The sequence below is a fragment of the Durio zibethinus genome, chromosome 19 (genome assembly GCF_047325235.1).
Source record: "Durio zibethinus cultivar Kanyao isolate XHJ-2024 chromosome 19, ASM4732523v1, whole genome shotgun sequence".
Classification (NCBI taxonomy): Eukaryota; Viridiplantae; Streptophyta; class Magnoliopsida; order Malvales; family Malvaceae; genus Durio; species Durio zibethinus.
This window is the reverse complement of record NC_143180.1, coordinates 8354314-8369558: the sequence shown is the minus strand read 5'-3', so window position 1 is coordinate 8369558 and position 15245 is coordinate 8354314. Positions and strand designations below refer to the sequence as shown.

At 28.0% G+C, this 15245-nt stretch overlaps 1 pseudogene; it reads left to right on the top strand.

Moving 5' to 3' along the window:
• Window positions 1-1494: 1494 nt before the first annotated feature.
• Window positions 1495-12664, top strand: LOC111309568 (putative sugar phosphate/phosphate translocator At1g12500 pseudogene; annotated as a pseudogene).
• Window positions 12665-15245: the final 2581 nt, after the last annotated feature.

Here is a 15245-nt window from a genome sequence, read left to right as displayed (position 1 = left end):
CATAGTATAATTTATTTGACGATCCTTGGCTTTAAGTTGACTACAATGATCATAACAATTAAATATATCTAATGCAGAGGATGATGGTGATAATATGATGTCTTTGATAGGCTTGAATTAGCTAGTATAAATATTGAAAAAAATCTATTAAATCTTAATATGTTTAGTGTTGTAGAAGAAGATGATGAATCTGATCATGATAAATTTATTTTTATTGATGATGATGATGAGATAAATCTAACAAGTGAAGTTGAGGTTGCGGATGATGATGATGATGATTAGAACAACAATTTATAATTTTTTTTATTTTAAGTTTGAGACTTTTGTTTAAGTACAAAAATTTTTATTGATTACAAATTTTTATTTTTTATTGATTACAAATCTTTTTTTTTACGAGCATAAATCTTGATGTTGAAAAGCACTCGCATGACCATAAATTCAGTATTATTTTTTCAACTCCAATAAATTTAGCAAGAAAGGAAAAGAAATAAACCTTGTTTCTTCTCCTAAGTTTTGTAGTCGTTTGCATTTTTTTTATTATTCATAAAAGAATTGAAATATTAGCTTCTATTGAAACAAGTCAAGAAGGTCACAAAAATCAAAGTAGAAGAGAAATGGATTTGTTCAACAACAATGACCCACTACCTTAATTGTTGATATAAAAACAATCTGTTAAACTTGTCTGTTATTACTATTAATATTAATTAATTAATTAAACAAATAACAAAAATTAAGAATAGTGTTCTTTTTATGAACAAAAAACTACGGATAAAAATCTTATTCTTGCATATCACAACATCTATTTTAAATTTTTTTATTATAAGTCTTTCTTTTTTACTATTTTCTTTTAATATTGTGTTCAATTTATGTTATGTTTTGTAAATATATATTAATATGCTAACATTAGTGATGAATTTTTAGTATTAATAGTTCGAATATATTTATATTTAAAAACCTTTTACAATTGTTATTTCAATAAAAAATTAAATTCAATAATACATAAATTATTATTGCAATAAAAAATTAATATCTTAAATTTGTCAATATAAATTGTGGCAAATAAATTTCTAGTCATTATAATATTTTTAATAGTGATGATTTTAATTGTCACTGATAAATTTGTAATTGTGATTACATATAGTTTATAGTAATCTATTATGTTTAATAGGGAAAAAATTTTCGAAATAAAAAATAAAATATTATATGCAAATTATTTTTCCATCACAATAATGTCTAATAGTAGTGATCACTTTATATGTTGTTACTAGTATATTACTTGCCACCAATTTGTTCACTTTATCAGTGATAATTATATACTGACAAATTTTTTTTTGTCATAAGAACATCTTTATAGTGACAATTCAATTGTGAAAAAGTTTAAACTATCACAATTACTATTATATTAGTGATTGAATGATAATATATCACAATTACTTGATACAATAGTATCATAGGAAAATTTCACCACAAAAAATCTAATATTTGTGAGATAAGATGCCAGCCCTGCGCGGTGTTCAGATGAAGGACTTTGCGGGGAAAAACAACAAGGGGCATCACTTGCATCAAGCTGGTAACAAGCAAACGCCATGCAAACTTACATTCTTTTTACCTCCTTATAGTGCCTTCCTTGTACACCAATGTAGGGGCCCTATGTGCCTTGAATTCCTCTTCCTCAACTCTGTATTTTCATCTTCAAATCCAGTCTCAAATAGGAGCATATATTAGCAAATAGAAAATGATGACAGCAATTGGAGTCTTGTCGTTCTTCTTCTTTGTCCTCTAGTCTTCTGGTCTCTTGTCCCCTATATGACTCACCATAAGTGCACCAATGATTTCCCACCTTAATGCCAACTCATAGGACACTTCAATCTTTGAATTTTTTGCCCAAATTTCTCTCTAACCGTGGTAGGCGACAGCACACAGCCATAACATCATGTAAGTTGACGGCTTTGTCTTTTAGTGTTTGCCTTTTTCCTCCCTTGTGCCATAATTTTTCCTGTTGCTAGCGCTTTTTTGTTTAGCTTACTTGGCTTATTTTTATATGTAATTAAGTCCTGAATTACATCCATATGGTTGTATGTCCAGCCCTCGTTAATGGTGGGATAGTTCACATGCGAGTAAAGTATTTTATATTATCAAAAAATGAGATTGAGATGTTTTATATATACGTGAAAGATCCAAAAACCCAATAACTTAAGTTTTTGGGCTCAAGTGATATTCAATATGTATGTATGAGCTTTCTGGTGTATACTAGTGGCTACAAGTATGGCTTATCTCCCTAAAAATTGGTATTAGAGCCGTAAAGTTCATCGTAAGGTTCGACATAGGTGCAAGGAGTAGATGATAATATGCAGAAACGAAACTCTCAAGTGAGAGATGTATTGAGTCAACCTAGAGTAGAAGCTTGAAGCGGACATTGAGATAACCTAGACCCATTGAGAGGCAAAGTTGAATGCTAGGCCTAAGATGCATTAAGACAATCCAAGATGTGAGGTTGCCTAACCCAAAGGAGGTGTCAATTGGGGATTTACTCGCACAGGAGAACTGAGGTAGGACTCGATGAGAACTTACAAGTGAATAAGAGATATTATTGGGATGGTTCACATGTGAATAAAGAATCCCACATCATCAAAAAAATCATCAAAAAATGAGATTGAAATGTCTTATATATACATGAAGACCCAATGGTTTAAACTTTTGGACTCAAGTGGTATCCGATGTGTGTGTATAGGCTCTCTTCCCATGGACCACGAGTGTGGCTTATCTCCCCAACAGTGTCATGCAAAACAGCCTAAACATGCAAAGGAGGTTATCCATGCACAATAGGAGGGATTTCAGTTTTTTGGCTTTGGTTATCCACCCTTTTGAACACTCATTTGAACTAAATCACCAAAAAAAAAATCTTGAATGTAGGTCATCTAGTGTAGCACATATGTGAAAAAAATCAGCCCCAAATTCTTATCCCAAGTGGTTCAAAATTCGCTAGAAATGCTGTCTATACAGATTCAGGAAGTTCTGAACATGGTTTCTGTTTTTAAATTCTTTTCAGCACAAATTTGTGCTTCTAAAACCACCAAAAAATTCTTGAACAGAAGTTATCCAGTGTAGCACATGTGTGAAAAAAATAAGCTCCAATTCTCATCCCAAGTGGTTCAAAATTAGCTTGAAATGCTGCCTACACAGCTTTAGGAAATTCTGAACGTGGCTTCTGTTTTTAATTCTTTTGAGCACCAATGAGTGCTTCTAAAATCATCAAAAAAATTCTTGAACATAGGTTATCAAGTGCAGCACGTATGAAAAAATTCTGCTCAAAATTCTACTCTCAGGTGATTCAAAATCTGGCTTGAAAATATTCCTGAAATACAGTCCAAAACAGCATCGAAATGTAGCAAGTTGTAATCTCCAATTCCTCATCTTCTAGTCATGCATTGACATTCAATAAATTTCCACTCATTCATCATGTAATCCCATGTAGTTTCATGCATAAGCATCTACATAAAACCTCGTAGAATTTGCATGAGAATTTTTGAAATGCAAGTAGGAAGAATTGAGAGACCGAAAGTTCCATGACTTGAACTTTTGAAATTAGCTCCGATCCTCTTCAAAAATTCTCCAATTGATTTTCTAAACTCAAATCATCATATTCGATGCATTTTATCATCAAAATGAGTCAATTTCCTTCATGATGCATATTTTTCCTTATTTTCTTAAAAATTTCACATTCCTTAGTTTTCTTTATACGTGCTTGCCTGACCAAATTAATTCGGTATTTCAAAATTTGACTCGGCCTTGATTTTGAGTAGCAAATTTTTTTTGGAACTTATCCTAACAAAATTAGGTATCTACAATGTTTCTGGATCTAAAAACTTCACAATGTGAAAAAAATGAAAATAGAGAAAGGAAAAAGAGAAAAGGGTGGTGACAGCATGGCCTGGATTGATCCTTTGCCTCTCTTTCACGCACTACCTATGGCGATTCAAATTTCAATCTCTCCCTCCCTCTTTTTTGTCCCTTAAATCTCTTTTTGGTTGGTTTTTTGAAGAAGAAGGATAAATGTCTTCCAAAAAGGTGCTCCCCTGATCATTTTTTTAATTAAGCTTTGGTAGTTTTAAGTTACTTTTCATATGATGAAGAGATTTACCAACATTTTTGTTTTTTACTATTTGGATTGAATCTCAATGGATTTTAAACGATAGATAGAGGAGATTTAACTTTTTATTAATGTTGTAGCTTAAATTGATGAGCCATTTCTACAACTATAGTGGTAATTATATGTTCTACTAACTATAGTGGTAATTATGTGTTGAAGTTCAACAAATTCTTGTTGCAGGTATATATGTTAGTGTTTGCTCTAAATTTCAAATGAATGCTTATCTTTTTATTTGAAAATATGCACAATTCAATGACTATTTTATCTTCTATCCATGTTTGATTTAAGGAATATTAAATTGAGGAAATATATATCAATTTAAATTTTGGTTTATAGAATATAACTAAATATAATCATATATTTTATTTGGTACGCAAAAATAAACTCTTTACTATTTTGATTTAAGGAATAATATTGAAATTCTGGTTTATGGAATATGACTAAATATAATCATATATTAAATGTAAAAAAAAAAATTATATAATCTTTTTCACAAATTTTTAGATCAATAATTTGGCTGTTAAATTTATTACTCCTTACTCAATTAAATTATTCTCATTTTGCAGAAATTTGACGTGGCCACAAATGAGTTAACTTAAATCAATAAAATAATTTACAGTGTGTGCTATATAGAAAATTCTATTGGCTTTTTTTGTTCTTGTTAGCTTATATGTAGATAATAATCTAAAAGGGTGAATTGGATTGTGTTCAAATTCTTTCTCAAGGATAAATTTTCAAGTAAATATAAATGAAAATTTAAAGTACAAATAAACAACAATGAATATAAATGAGTAAGATTAGAGATATCAAACACAAGGATTTATAGATGTTCGATCCCTTTTTTAAAGTGCCTATGTCCTCTCTTTTAACTTTCCTAGCCAAGCTTCAAATCCACTAGTGGAAATTTTTTACAAGTTATAATCTTTATCTTTCCAAGGCTCAAGATAGCAACATCTACCCTTTGTAGAATTCTACCCAATCTCATTACAAAGCTTTTAAGAGGATGCCATATCTTTTACTCTCTAATCCCATCTGGATACAAAGGCTTTTGCAAGCTAGTAAAAACCTCTAATAAGCAAGTATTTTTTAAATACAAAGATGAAGAGACAAATGAAGATTGGATACAAGGATTACAAAAAGAAATTGAAGCACTATTGACTCTAAAACTCTTGATTTCTTGATTTAAAGCTCTTGGTTCATCATTAGTTTTTTCAAAATGTGCTAGAGGCTTTCTTTTATAGTGGAATATCATCTCTAGCCATTGTGAGTCATTGAAATTGAGAAAGAGCTTTTAATTTCCTTCAAAATTTATCTTTAATCAAACTTCCTATGTGAAGGGTATTTGTCCTCATACTTTCAGATTAAAAAATATAGCTGTTAGAAATGAGGGGATTGATCTTACGATCAATCCTCTAGCTTGAAAAATACGGGAGGAGCATCTGACTTTTGATGGAATCAATCTTGGAATCAATCCTTATGCTTGGAAAATAGTGGAAGAGCACTATGGAAATAAGGATCGATCCTATTTATGAAATGATCGATTCTTTTTTTCCAAATTTAGATATTTTGACATTTTTTACTAAGGAAAAATGGTTGATTTTTCTCAAATGTATTTTCACCAATAATTTTCATTTAAGAATATGAATTGTTCAGAAAAATTAAGGTCTAATAATATTTAGTAATTTTTTAAGAATTGATTCAAAAATAATGTCAAGGAAAAATTACTAAATGAATAAGTTTGAAAATTATAAATTTAACATAATGTTTTGTTATATCAAAACCTTAGACAATTCAAAGCTAACAATCTCTCCCTTTTTGATATGACAAAACTTCAGATAAATTGCTTTGAAAAGCTCCACCTTAATCAATTAAGAATTTTGAAAATTAATTTGAAATAACTCCTCCTATTTTCAAGGTAAATTTTCAATTTAAACTCCCCTAAATAGAAACACAATTTTCAATCTTGAATCAATTTAAATGAGGCCATTTTCACAATATTCACCACATTTCCAACACAAACACATTTAATCAATCCATCATATATCCAACACATTATATCTTCATTTAAGCACATATATTAAAGATAATTTAAATTTAGCAATATCATCATATAATATTCAATATGCACTTAAAAGCAAATTTTGTCCATGTATATATATATTTATATGTCTCTTCCTTTTTGTCATAGCAAAAAAAAAAAAAATTAATTCAAAGCATAGGACAGTTTCAAGAGCATATATACATAGCCAATCAAATGCAATCCCATTAAGAGAAATTAATTCAGGCATAAAAAATCCATGTATTTAAGTGTAATATGTATAATAAAGTTCAAATACATGTATTCAAGCTCAAGAGCATAAATATTTTAATGTATCCAATTTAAGCATTTTAGCAAAAAATCATAAATCCACATGATACTTACAAGCAAAAAGATAGTGAAATAATATGCATACTACTCATAAATCTTATTTTTATAAAAATGTGTTTAGAATTTAAAACATTAACATCATGTAAGCATATATTCAAACTTACACCATTTGTTAAAGAAATGTTTTAACTTAAGTAAACATTTTAATTCAAGCAAAATTGCATTATAAGATTTCTCTCCTTTAAACAAAAGAAAAAATCATCAATTTAAGGAACATAATTTTGTATGAAGGGTATAAACATATCAAGGATAGGCACATTTTATATCAAATATAGACATGAAAAGCACCAACATCCATGAAAATTTAAGAATTCATTAGGAGTTTTGTTTACTGACTTTTAAGAAACAAAAATGTTTCATGCATATGAAAGATTCAATCAATAATTCTAAGATGATAAAACAATCTTTCATAAGCATATCCTATCCAACTAAATATTCAACAAGAATCATAGGATCATACATATATAATGAAGTATGAGTACTAATAAGTAATAGGGTTCAATCATCATGTCATAACCAAGAATTATGTAAGCATAATTTTTCAAATATTTTGAACATATATGCTGTATCAAATAACTCATAAAAACATGATTATCCCAAAATTCAATAAATAGACATCACTTCAATATATTTCAAGTTAATTCAATGTATAGCAATTTAATCTAAACATATACAAGTATTTGAACATAATTCAATCATATATTTAAGATCATACAAAAAATGCACATATGCTTCCAATCATTTAACAGCAATATACACAATTTAAAAAATATGCAAGCATTTAGGCACACTTTGGTATATGCTATTTCAATGTTCTTAATCAATAAACATATATACAAATTTTAAATTATGAGTTCATAATCTATGAGTCAATGCAATTTAAAGATCAAGAAAACAATGTAGTTAACCTATAGTCATGTTCCAAGATTTTATCTTAAACAAATATTTATGCATTAAAACTCATTAATCTCATAAAAGTAATTAAGAACTAGGCATTAACATCAATCAAGGTGCATTAATCAATCCAATATTTTAAGAATGTCAAGACAATTTCTACCAAATGGCTTGGTGACTAATTTGTACAAAGTGTTAAAACTTTCAAACATAACCGCACATTTTTGCACACAATTTTTAAAAAATATATAATGATATAAGCACTCAAAACAAACAAGTCTCTTAAGCACATATCAAAGCAAGCATTTATCTTGTCATATACTAAACATTATATATGGTATACTTATAATAAGATAAAACAATGAATCAATCATATAACTATAATGTTTAGATTCAATACATTTACCTCCATCCTTATTAAGTTTTGTTAATATGGTCATTTGGCTTTGAATAAATCGGGCTTGATTGATGCAAATAACATTCTTTACTTGTTATACTTGAAATCCCAAAATGACTATGAACTCTTTCATGCACATTTCAAGTTTTTCTTGCATAGATTCAGAAAAACTATTGATACGAAATATCATTAATAGCATCAAAAATACTAATTGATAAACAAATACCAATTGTTAGAAATTTATTTGTATATTCTAAGTCATTACAAGCAAAAAAAAAAATTATTCATTAAGTACAAGTTGCCTATTATAAGAGAGTATATTAATCTAAATAAATAATTCAATACTAACTTAAGCTATAGACCATTCATCATAATAAACATCATATAGCATAATGGTGGTACTAAAGCTAAAGTTCTCATGCAATATGTACAAATCCATCTATTTTAGCCATATAGAGATTGAAAGCTCAAGCAAGATATTCATATTCAAATATATTCAAAAAATTATAAAAAAATATGTCAATACCAATTTTAGGCCATATATTTATCATCCACATATATATTCAAGAAAATTTTAATACAAAAAAATAAATGTGTTTACATAAGTTATGAGCCAACTTCAACTATGACTTAAGGTAAAAATAAGCATTATAAAAAATTGCTCACTTAAGCCATGTTGCAAATATGTTAAGTTAGGCTAAATCATATTTATATAAGCATATAATTTGACAAACACAATAAATGAACCTAAAATATATTTCATTTAAGGTCAATTAGCTCATCATACATTAACTCAAAATTTCAAGCCAAAAAATATATCAATTGTGCACAAAAATAAACATATTTCAAAAATATTTTGCATTATCATGACATAAATAATTTAGTATTTCAACTCACAAGCATTAAGGTCAAGTTGAATTAACGATCAAATAAGCATTTATCTTCACCAAGACTATATATAAAAGATCAATATATTTCTTTTAAAGACAAAATGTTCATAAATTCACAAGCATACATGAAAAAATAAATCTTGAATTAACAAAGCATAACAAAGATAAAGCATATTTCAAGATTATTTCAAATCACAATTATATTCAAAGAAATAAATTTTGAAATAACATTAAGCACTCAAAATTATTTCACAAAACCAAGAATTAAGCAATTCAAGCATTTTGGCCATATAAGCATTACATTAAGAGATAACTTCATATTTGTTATAACGTATAAATCTTAGGGCCTATCACTAGATACAACTTTAGGAGTCACCACCAATTTTTTTTTATCTAAGTGTGATTAGTCACGTAAGTGAATTTATTTTTTCTAAGGTTATTTTAAATTTGATTAAAGGTCCCTAAAAAAATAGGTTATGTATCCCTTTTAAGGTTATCCTAAACTTAACTAAGGGTTCCTAAAAGAAATAGGCTTTGGTCTTCTAAACAGAACTGAGTTCGGGAGTTTAATTACAAACAGAAAAGGTTATAACACTCCCATAATGCCCATCTTAAAATGGTACTAATTAATCTTAGATTATTTTAGCCTTTATTAAAATTGTCTCTATTTTATTTCTGATTTATTCTTATTGTTTATTATTTGTGTTAGTTAATTATACAAATCTTGGAAATATTTTCAAGTTTTCTTTAACATTTTGATCAACTCCCTAAAAATATTCCTCACCTCAATATTATTCAAGTAGCACATCCATTTTCTTGAAAAGGTTCTATCGTCATATTTATTAAATATTTTATGAAACTAAATTAATTTAAATATACATATAAATAAATACATGATAATATAAATAGTCAAATTCATAATAATAAAATACGATAATCAAATACAAAATTTAATACATGTAATAAAAAAAATTAATCATGGAAGAAAATCACTATTCATTCCAATTTTAATTTTTTCTAACATTAGAAAAAATAAGTTTTTATATTGAAATAAATTTCTAAATTCTTCAACGTTTTAGTTGAATTTAAAAAAGACTCTCTTACTTAAAAAATTTTAAAAAAAATTACACGCCTATAATTTTCATAAAATCTTTGGTCAAATTTTTATTTATTCCTAAAAAATATACATTATGAAATACATTTAATTTTTCCTTACCAAATTAAACTTTCTTTATCTTTTTCTAATAATTAAAATCATATACTAAAATTATATATATATATATATATATATACACACACACAAAACAACGAACTAAAAAAAAAAAACAATAAATGAATGGAATCAAATAAATGTACCAAAAAAAAAAAAAACCTGAAGCAAAGAAGCCGAATCAATTCACAGGTGTTTGTCATGTGGGCTTGGAGACTTTAACTTCAGTTCGTGGGGCTTGAATTTTCTTTAGACAAACTAATGTTGGATTTTTGGACTTGAACCAAGTCTTCAAGTCTGGAACATTTCATAAAATCGTTACCCCTTTCTTTATCTCCTTCTTATGCCCTTGTAACAAACCACCTTCTCCTTCCCAGACCAGCAACGCCACCTTTTATTTCTTTACAAGCGGTTCCCTTTAGTTGCTGACAGATTATGAGCTCTAACTTTCATTTTACTTTCTCCACTCTTCTAGCAAGTCAGATTTTTTTTTATAGGGTCAATGGTAGTTTCGGGACTATAAGGAGAATGTGGTTTTGGCTGTGTCACAAAACAGCTGCTTGGTATGGTTGAGAACTGGTTTTTTTTTCTTTTTTCTTTTTTTACTGCTCTTCCCTTCTCCCCTAAAATATTTCTACAAAAGGCTGCCAAGAGAAGACAACGTCACTATTAATTTTTTTTCTCCTTTTTTGTTTTGCCGATTGCTTCTTTTTCTTTTTCCCCCTTTTAATGGTGTTCTACTCTTCTGAAATTCTGGAAACTGACCTTAAACTTAGCAAAGACTATTTTTTGTTCCCCTTTTGATGAAACTATTATGCTGAATTTACAGGAAAAAAATCCCAATTGTTAAAGAGTTTCCAATCAACAAGTCTCGGTTAAAGTTTTTAAGGGAATAAGTCCAGGAATTTGCAGGACTCTTAATCTCCAAAAATTTCAAGAAGTCAATCCGAGACCAACTCAACAATTCCAACTCAAACCAATTTCAGCAATTTTAATTCTTCGCCAATTCTCCTTTCTTAAAGTCTCGTCCAAACAAATTTTTTGGATAAATTACATAAAACCATATTGTGATTTGAATCGAATTTAAAGTGACTTAAAATTTAAAATATGACACTTAATCATTTTATAATTTATTTTTATTACTTCTTTGCTCAAAACCAAAACCTTTTTTCCTTATTTTCAATTTTTTTTTATTTTTCCTTGTTTTTTTCCAACAATTCACTCTTTTCTCTCTAACTTTCTCTCTCACTTAATAACTAAGAAAACTTAAGAACCAAGAACACCTGCCATTGCCGACCACCAGGTTTTGGATATTTTGGTAACCCCAAGTAGTGATATTATAAACAGCATCTATAGCGTTGGATCCCATCTCTCTCCTAACCTTATAACGGCATTGATCATTACTTCATTGTTCATGTCCAACATTGGGGTCCTTTTACTGAACAAGTATCTCCTTAGCTTTTATAGTTATCGTTATCCAATATTCCTCACCATGCTTCACATGATCTCATGTTCTTGTTACAGTTACATAGCCATAACCTTTCTTGAAATAGTTCCAAGGCAACATATTTTGTCAAAGAAGCAGTTTCTCAAGATCTTTGCTTTGAGCGTTCTTTTTGTTTCACCGTGGTGTGTGGCCACACATCTTTAAGGTACATTCCAATGTTGTTTAACCAAGCTATTGGAGCAACAACCCTTTTTTCACTGCCATTTTCGCTTTCATAATCACTTGCAAGAAAGAATCTGCTGAGGTTTATTTTGCACTTTTGCCTGTGATTTTTTGGATTGTTTAAACTAGTAATAGTGACCGTTGTTTAACCTGTTTGGTTTGCATTGGTTCTATTGCTAGTCTTGCTTTGAAATCTGCGATTCAAGGGATCTTGTGAACTAGTGAAGCTAAGAAGCTACATTCCATGAACTTGTTGTTGCATATGGCGCCTACGGCAGCAATGATTTTGTTACATTTACTCTATATATTGAAGGGAATGTTGTAAAAGTTATACTTGAGAAAGGTAAGAGTGATTCTTTTATTGTTTTCTTGTTGGTTGGGAATGCTAAGGTGGCCTATTTGGTGAATTTGACTAATTTTTTGGTTACCAAACACACAAGCGCCCTTACTGCATTTTTTTGGCAATGCCAAAGTTACAGTGGCTGCATTTGTGTCGGTTATGATCTTTAGGAATCCTGTGACCGTCATGGGGATGACTAGATTTGCTGTTACAATTATGGGAGTTGTGCTTTACAGTGAGGTAAAGAAAAAACCTAAGGTCACAACACAATAACAATAAGTTAAAAAGGAAGGATGGGATTCATTTTGATTACCATAAACACGGGTGTGGCTCTTTTTTCTTTTATATTATTCACTATAATTTCTTGTTTCTTTTTTTATTATTTTTTATTTGATTTAATGGAGGGATAGAATCAAAGAAGAGAATTTTGGATAAAAGAAAATTGTGATTGGATTGTATATTAACGAAGGAGGAAAACAGGGTAAAGGGTTTGATGCTCTTTTTTCATGCCAGATTCAAAAGCAAGAACCCAAAATCTGTTGGAGCATTGCCAGATTCTGGAAATTTTGAAGAACACGGTGGTCGATATTCTTGACACTTATGTTTTTTGAGTTTTAGCAGGAAAATTAGAGAGAAGTGAAAGAGTTTGAATGTTAGAGAGAGAAAGTTATAGAAAAAATAGTGAATTATTGGAGAAAAACAAAGAAAAAAAAATTAGAAAGAAAGAAAAAGTCACAGTTTTGGCCAAAGAAGTAATAAAATAAATTATAAAATAATTAAATGTGACATTTTAAATCCGCCTCAAACCATAATGTGGTTTTATGTAATTTACTCAATTTTTTTAAATAAACAAAATAATAATAATAACCAATACAATACCCAAAAGTTTTAAATTAAATTAAAAATCTAAACTTAAAATGTGAATTATCCCAGACGACTAAATGGATTGCCTAAAGTTGTTTGTCTTTTGCACATTTTTTTTTAAACAGGAAGTGTGGAAAGATACAATTATTCATTACGTCCAGATTTGATTAAAAATTCAGAGATTCTCAACTTAACTAAAGATTTACAATTCTGATTATATGCAAAAATTTCAACAATTCATTATACTAAAAGTCAAAGATTCACAATTGAAAATTCAAATATTAGTAAAAAGGATTCTCAACTTTCAAATTTTGAATTTCAAAGACTCTTAATTTAAAATTCAACGAATCAAAATTAAAGTCAAAGGTTCACAAATAAATTCAAAGATTTGCTAAACATTCAAAAATTTACCTCAATGATTCTTAAAATATTTCAAGGATTGCAATAGTATAAAAAATTCATAGATTACCAAAGATTCATAAAAAATTAAGGATTGGCAAGATTTAAAGATTCATAAGAACTTAAAATTCAAAGATTCATAATAACTTAAAGATTTTCATATGACTTCAAAGATTCACAATTTTAATTTTTAGAATTCCACATCTAAATTTCTAGGTTCACATCTAACATTCAAATATTTGCATTCAAAAAATTTTTATTTTAGATTCTCATCCAAAATTCAAATATTTACATTCGAAAAATTTTAGGGATTCATATAAAAATTTTCAAAGTCCATATCTAGAATTCAAAGATTTATACTCAAAAAATTAAATGACTTACATCCCAAACTTTCAAAGATTTTTATTTCAAAAATTTTAGATATTTATATCCAAAATTTCAAATATCCTCATTCAAAAAACTTTAGAAATTCATATCCAAAATTTCAAAGATTTTCATTCAAAAAACTTTAGAGATTCAAATCTATAATTTTCAAAGATTCACACTCAAACAATTTAGGGCTTCACATAATAAATTTCAAGATTCACAAGCATAATTCAAATATTAACATTAAAAAATTTTAGAGATTCATACCCAAAAGTTCATGTATTTGAAAATTTTGGAGATTGACATCCAAAATTTCATGATTCATGTCTAAGAAATTTTAAAGATTGACATCTAAAATCCAAAAATTCATATTTAAAAAATCTTAGAGGTTCCCATCCAATATTCAAATATTCTCATTTGAAAAGTCTTAGAGATTCACATTCCACATTCAACTATTCTCATTCAAAAAAATTTTACAGATTCACATCTAAAATTCAAAGATTCTCATTTGAAAAATTTTAGAGATTCACATTCAATATTTTAAAGATTTTCGTTCAAAAAATTCAAAGATTTTCATTTAAAAGATTAAAAAATTCTCATCTGAAAATTTTAGAAATTCTTATCCAAATTCAAAGATTCAAATTTGAAATGCTCACATCTAAAATTTAATATCCCAAAGATTTGCATAAGAGATTCTCATCTTGTAACGAAAAAAGCTTCTCTAAATATAGGCTTAACAATTTTAAAATCTTTTCAAAATATCTTCCTCATCCACTTAAAAAATTCTTTACAATTGAAAGTCAAAATATTACCAATTTTTCCATCTAAGGGTCAAAATCTTATATTTTTCCTCATCCCAAGATCAACATCTTCTCAGAAAATCCTTTAGCCTTTCACTGAGTTCAATTTCAAAATCTAGAATCAAAATTTATTATCCCTTAAATGATTACCATAAATGCAATGCATGTAATGTAAATGTCTATCAATATCATGCAATTCTAATTGTGGTAATAAGATTCTTAAGCTACCATCTCATTTTTTCCTTTTCAACTTTTAAGCAGTAATACTTACAAATTTAATTCACAAATTCCATCAACCTATCCATTATTGTTTCCATCATTTGGTCAAAAATTGTAAATTCTATCCATTTTTATCATTTGTTTACTATATCTGCAAAACATCTTTTCAAACTTTTTTCATTTTATTTTTTTCTTGCCCTTGTCATCTTGGATTTCTTTTTAAATTAACACAAGAATCTTTTATGAATATTATCATTCATTTATTTTTTATCATTCAAATCTATGACAAATATAATATAATCATATATTTTTTCAATCTATTCTAGGGAGGCAAAATTGGTAAAAAGCAAGAAAACTTAGAGAATATGGGCATCATTATTGAAAAGAATAAAAGAAATCTACTCAAGAACAAATCAAAGATTAAAAAAACAATCACTATGACTGTTTGAGGATAATAACATCCAAATAATGAATATTTAGATAATTTTGAATTTTGAATTCTTTTTCAAAAACTCATTCCATTGAATTCCTAAATCATTTTAAGCTCATCAAACATTGCCCTAGTTCAGTAGGATCTTTAGATGACATTGATATTTTCAATTAAGATATTTTTTACTCA